Raw genomic sequence first — 5683 nt, 5'->3', positions numbered from 1 at the left:
TACTGAATGGGTGTTGCTTTCACACCATCATGAAGTCAAAATATCGTACTTTGACCATCATACATCAGGGACCATCCGTATACTCAAGTTTCATGCCCCAGGCCTTCCTCTCGTTCCTTCTCAACTTCCCGTCTCCCATTCTCTTCCTAACTTCTTGCTGTCTCTGCATCCTTTCATTCTCAGCTCTGTCCTGTCTTCTCTTCCCACCCACAATGCTACTAAACCTGCTGTCACTCAGGTGACCAAAGTCTTCCCTGATAACAAACTGCATAGACTGGTTTCAGTCCTTTCCTGACTAAGACTTTCTGTGGCACTTGAAAATCTGGGTTACCCTTCTTGACATTCCCTGATCCCCTCACTTCCCTAAGCCACATCCTCCATTCTCCATTGTCCCTCTGAAAGGGCTTCCTCTTTCGCCACATGTTGCAGGCATGTTGGTGTCTCCCAAGACTCACTGCTCGTCTTGCTCTGCCACACATGCTCCCTGGTGAAGCGCATCCTCTCTCATGGGATGTGCAAATAGCTCTCAAGTCCCTCTGTCTAATGAAGATCTTTAGCCCTACCTTCTCCCACAGGCACCACTAATCCAGCATTTCCAGAACGTTAATCAGAGGCAATGCCCCCATAAAACCACCTCTTCCCCACCTTCCTTACCTTGCTGAAGGCATTGTGCCTCCCCTAAGAGGTGGGGATGCTGCCATCCCACTCTTGCCCCCTCGCCTTTCTCGCACTCTAATCACCAAGGCCAATGTCAAGGCCATCAGGCTTCCCCTGTATTTAGAGTCTGAATGGGAGACGGAAGACATTTTATAAAAACAAAACAGAGGAGGTAACTCTCAAAGTCTGTCAATGGACATCAAGGGAGAGTGTAAAGGGCACAGAAAGGGGGACACACCTCTGGGACATAAGGTAAGAGTAGATCTGGATTAGGAGGTGTTTGTAAGAAGGGGGTGGGAAGTGGACCAAGGGTGAGCCTGATGGCCTTAACACTGGAGACAAGTTTATCTGCTGAGTATAAGAGACTAAACATTGACTGGGAGAACTGGAATAAGAGAGTGTTAGAACACTTGGAATGGTCACCCAAGGGCATAGAGGAGGGAGATCTCTGAGAACAGGTAAAGGTGAGATGGGCAGCAGCACTGAGGGCCCAGTGGAGGTCAGGGCCTTGAATTTGTGGTGGCCCAGCCCGGATAGGATTGTGGATTTCTCCAGGAGTGTTCAGTCTCAAAGCTACAGCAAAGACCAAGGTAGTGAGGGCTTCTCTGCATGCAAGCTGTTGTTTTGCTTGGTGACTGTTGGTGGGAGCTGAGTGATCTGGCAAGATCTGATGAGCCTTGAGATCGAGGTAGGAGAGTGAAGGAAGGGGGCAGGAGAAGCCTGATGAATATGGGCAGAAGATGGAGGCATCAGGGAGGTGAGCACATGAGAAAGATGGAAGGACACACAGATGTGATCAAAGAGGGACATATTTACCCTGCTTATGATTTCACTGAGTGTGAGATACAAGTAAACAAGAAGCCTTAACACTGATGAGTCCATGATCCTCTTACAAGTTGCTTACACCAAAGTATTGCAGCTGATTAAAAGGGGAAATATATAAGATGCGTCTCAGCTAACTTGGACAGTGCCCTTTAGATTGGGTCCCACAATGATGTCACTAATTATTATCCAGGGTTTGTTTAGAAAATAAAGAGGCCATTGATTTTCTTATCTTTTCAGAATCTGATGAATTATTTCAGCTCTTTTTCAAGACAGTACCTTTAACATTTAGATGTGTCTATTCACATATAATAGAGATGAAAAGTCTGGATGAAGGGCTGTACGTGGAAGGCTCTAAAGAAATTTCCAGCTGCACTTTCTGAGCTCACTGAGTGGCCAGTCAATGGCAGGGAATGTCTCAGTGGTTCAGATGCAGTTATCCCACACTTGGTGCACAGAGACCGGAGTTCTGATATGCAAAGAGAGCCTGGGACTCTTGTCAAATCACCACACAGGATGTTGGCCATGCAGCAAACAGGCCTGCAAGCTGTTGACAGCTGAATCTCGGGCTGCCAAAGCCAGGACCAGCCACATGATGGGCACTGCCCCAAAGGCTCAGCAGCAATCTGTATTCTAATGCACGCTCTCGGCCACGCTGCTGGCTCTCCAGACTAACGTGCCAAGCAGTGCCCGTGTTCTGGATCCAGAGCCATGCTGTTGCAGCACACACAGGCCCCTTTGTTCACAAATGCCACACTCATGAGCAGAGGCAACTTCCTTTGGTTCTTTCTTCAAGGCCTGGGAAGAAAGACCTGGCAGTCAAGCTTTGGAAACAGAGGGGTTTCTTGCAAAAAGCTAGTTGGCTATAGCACGTCCAGAAATGGAGCTTTAAAGGGACTCGGCCAGAATTGTGTGGGTCTGGCTGGGGCCCTCGGCAGCCCCTGCTTGTTAGTGTTTTGAGAAAGTGGCTCCGACAGAGAAGGCTCAGTCAACACTGCCGCTCTGGTGCAATCTTTTCAAATGACAAAGAGCCTCTTGCTTTGTGTGTGGAAAAAGCTGAAGAGCAGGATAGATTCAATATGGGGCACAGGACCAGTTGAGGGATTACATCTCCTTCCACGGCTGCCGCCTCTGCCCTGAAGTAGTCTTGTATCAAGTGAAGGACGTTCAGCCGTCCAGTTCAGGGCCATTGTCTCTCTCTGCCTCCAGCTGCATCACCTGAAGCTTGGATGCCACGTGAGAGGCAGCCCACGGTGAAGATAGATCCTCAGCTCATTCTCCCCTCACCCTAGAAAAATATCTAGACCATCATCTCTCAGGCCTCAAGTAGCATGGACGGTTGGGCTCCATTCCAGCTGGGAAAAGATCTAGTTTCAATTCACAATAGAGAGCCATTTCCCTTTAATAAAATGTATTTTAATTTTAAAGGAATGATGTCCTTATTTGTCAGCTCCAGAAAGGATTGCTGCAGAAAGCTATTGAGTAGCTCCAAAAACTTCTTGCATGGCCAACACCCTATTTGGTGATTTGCAATTTCCCCACAAGGTGGAAGATTTAAGGGAGTCCCCTGTGTTGCTGGCACTATGTACCTTTGGTATCCAAGAGCTAAGGATGACACAAGAGCAGTGGAGAGAGAGAGGGCAGTACAGGCTTGCCGGGTGGCAGGGCCTGTGTTCTTCCCCCAGCCAGGACCTACGGCATTGTCTCCTCCCTCGTGGGTTTTCCCCATGGAAGGGAAGTCACACTCCCCCAGCTTGACACCAGCCAAGGGTGTGATTCAGCTTACTACACATCAGCGCCTAGCACAGCACACGGCAGGAACTTAACAGATATTTAATGGATGGCTAGATGTTTAGTTGGGTTTGGTGACTGGAAAGAAACATTTCTTTGTATTTGGGCTCTATCAGCTTTGTTTTGGGGTGAGACCAGAGCATGCATCTCCTGAAAGTTTCCCAAATCTGGAAATCTGGACATTCTTCTTATATTGCTGCTCCCAGTCAGTCCGGCTGGGCCCCCCAGGGAGAGGCCACCACAGCTGAATGAAGCCTAGACCAAGATCACCTGGCTCCCTCCTGTCCCTGAATCGCTGACCCCAGTCCAGGAGAGTTCTAGGAGTTGGGGCTTAGCCAAGGGAGTTAGGAGGAGGCACCCCAGCTAATTTGGAGCCTTAAATTGTTCTTCCTGACTTCTAAGAAAATATAAATTTCTCTTGGGATCTAGCCCACTCCTCCCCTACTCACGTTTTTCTTCAGACCTACCTCCTCCTTGCTTCCCACCCTATAGTCATTCAATAAACATTTATTTAAAGTGTACTGGGTACCCGACACTGCTGGTTACTAGGGATGTAAGGTGAGTTCACAGACCACTGGAGTAGGGAGAGATACAACTACTCAGCATTGGCCATGATCACGTACACAGGGCTACATAGGAAGGGGCAGCTCATGGTAAAGAAATATCAGGCCTCACTTTTGTACTTGGGAAGTTTGGGTTAGTGGTATCATCAGATCACCTTTAATTTATGTTTACCGTTTACAAGGTGTTTTCTGATACATTATCTCCTTTAATCCTGACAATAATCCTGTGAGATTAAGGATTTGATCTTTGGTTTGAAAATGGGGAAACTGAGAAACAAACTAAGTGGCTATACAAAGTCCCAAGGTTAATAGAGGCTTTGAACTCAGGATATCTGAGGGTGGCCCTGGCACTTGCCACTCCACAAAGCTGTCTTCCAGGAAGCCAGCAGCCCAGCTGCCCCCATGGGGAATCTGGGGTTAATCATTTTTATGGGGTTAAAGTAAGAGCTCCAGAGCCAGAGTGTAGTTCCCCATCTTTTGCTATGTTTTTGTTCTCTTTGTTTTTTGGTTTCCAAACTATAAAAAAGAAATAAAAATAGGAATGAGAGTGTTCTGTTGCCTCCTTAATGAATCCACCTGCTGGCTATTGCCTGAAATTTCTTGAAAAAAGCACCAACCCCTTCATTCTGCAGTATAAATAAAAAGCTTAAGATGCAAATGCCTGGAAGTCTTAACACACAAGATAGAAATAAGTTCCACTCAAGTCCAAATGATAATAGAATAGTCTATCCTGCTTGTTCTGAGCTAGAAAGCAGAACTAATGCTCACCAGTGTTATACTTCACAGTTCCAAAGCAGCTTTACCAAAATCTCCTCAATTCAACGAACAGTTGACCCTCAAACAACACTAGTTGGAACTGAGAGGGTCCATTTATATGTGAATCCTTGTACTAGTGTAGTTCAAGGGTCAACTGTGTTTTTGGTACCTGTTTGGGAATTCACGATGCAGAGGGCCAACTTAAGTTATTAGGTGGAGTTTCGACTGCATGGGGGAGGGGCACTCCTAACCCCTGCATTTTTCAAGGGTCAACTGTATACAGGTATACTTTTTTTTTTCTTTCAGTTTTTAAACTCAGCTCTGGCCAATTTTATTAAAGAAAAAATTCCCATGATTTATTTTTTACCAGTCTGTTCTGGCATGCTTCTAATGATATCAGAATCACCTGGGTCAGTGATAGCCAGCGTGCATACTCTGTAGTATTTTCTACATGCTGTGCCCAATTCAATATTATTGCCTCTAATGATGGGCACCAGTCTTGGCCAACATGGCCTACTGCTCTATTTCAGATTTCCTCGAGGCTGGACAGGTGCTGGCGAGGGTGACCACCTTTGCTTTGCCTTCTCTGATCATCTTCAGAGTCTACTTGTACCCCGGCACGTATTTTCCACTTTTCATAGCCAGCTGGAACCTAGAGTTGATCAACTCTAGAGACTTTTTTATCTTCTTTGCAGCCACCATCTTCCTGCCTTAGGTGTGGGATGGCCCCCAACCAAGTGCAGCCACCAAGATGGCCAGGGAGTGAGAAAGGACATATACATAATTTTTGTGACCATGTACTGGGTGCCAGGCACTGTATTGGGTGCTAAGGATACAGTGGTAACCAAAACAGATACAACACCTTCTTCCACGGAGCTGAGACTCAAGTAAGAAAGACAGAAATTAGATAAATAAGTCACACCAAGCTTGAAGAGCACTATGAAGGTCAATGGAGTGAGGAAGGCCTTACAAGGCAGAGGGAACAACGTATTCAAAGCCTCCGAGGCACAGGTAGAGGGAGTAAATGGCTGAAAGGGCTCAGGAGAGGAGAGTGGGAAGGTAAGGTGGGCCGCAGCATAGTGAGAGAGGCATAG

General features: G+C 46.8%; 1 pseudogene; it reads right to left on the bottom strand.

The window, feature by feature from the left end:
• Positions 1 to 4945: 4945 nt before the first annotated feature.
• LOC107535701 (large ribosomal subunit protein eL30 pseudogene) lies at positions 4946 to 5291 on the bottom strand (annotated as a pseudogene).
• Between the last annotated feature and the right edge of the window lie 392 nt (positions 5292 to 5683).

Source organism: Miniopterus natalensis, chromosome 4, assembly GCF_054644295.1.
Source record: "Miniopterus natalensis isolate mMinNat1 chromosome 4, mMinNat1.hap1, whole genome shotgun sequence".
NCBI lineage: Eukaryota > Metazoa > Chordata > Mammalia > Chiroptera > Miniopteridae > Miniopterus > Miniopterus natalensis.
Note: the sequence above shows the minus strand (reverse complement) of the source record. Positions and strands in the feature narration are given on the sequence as shown.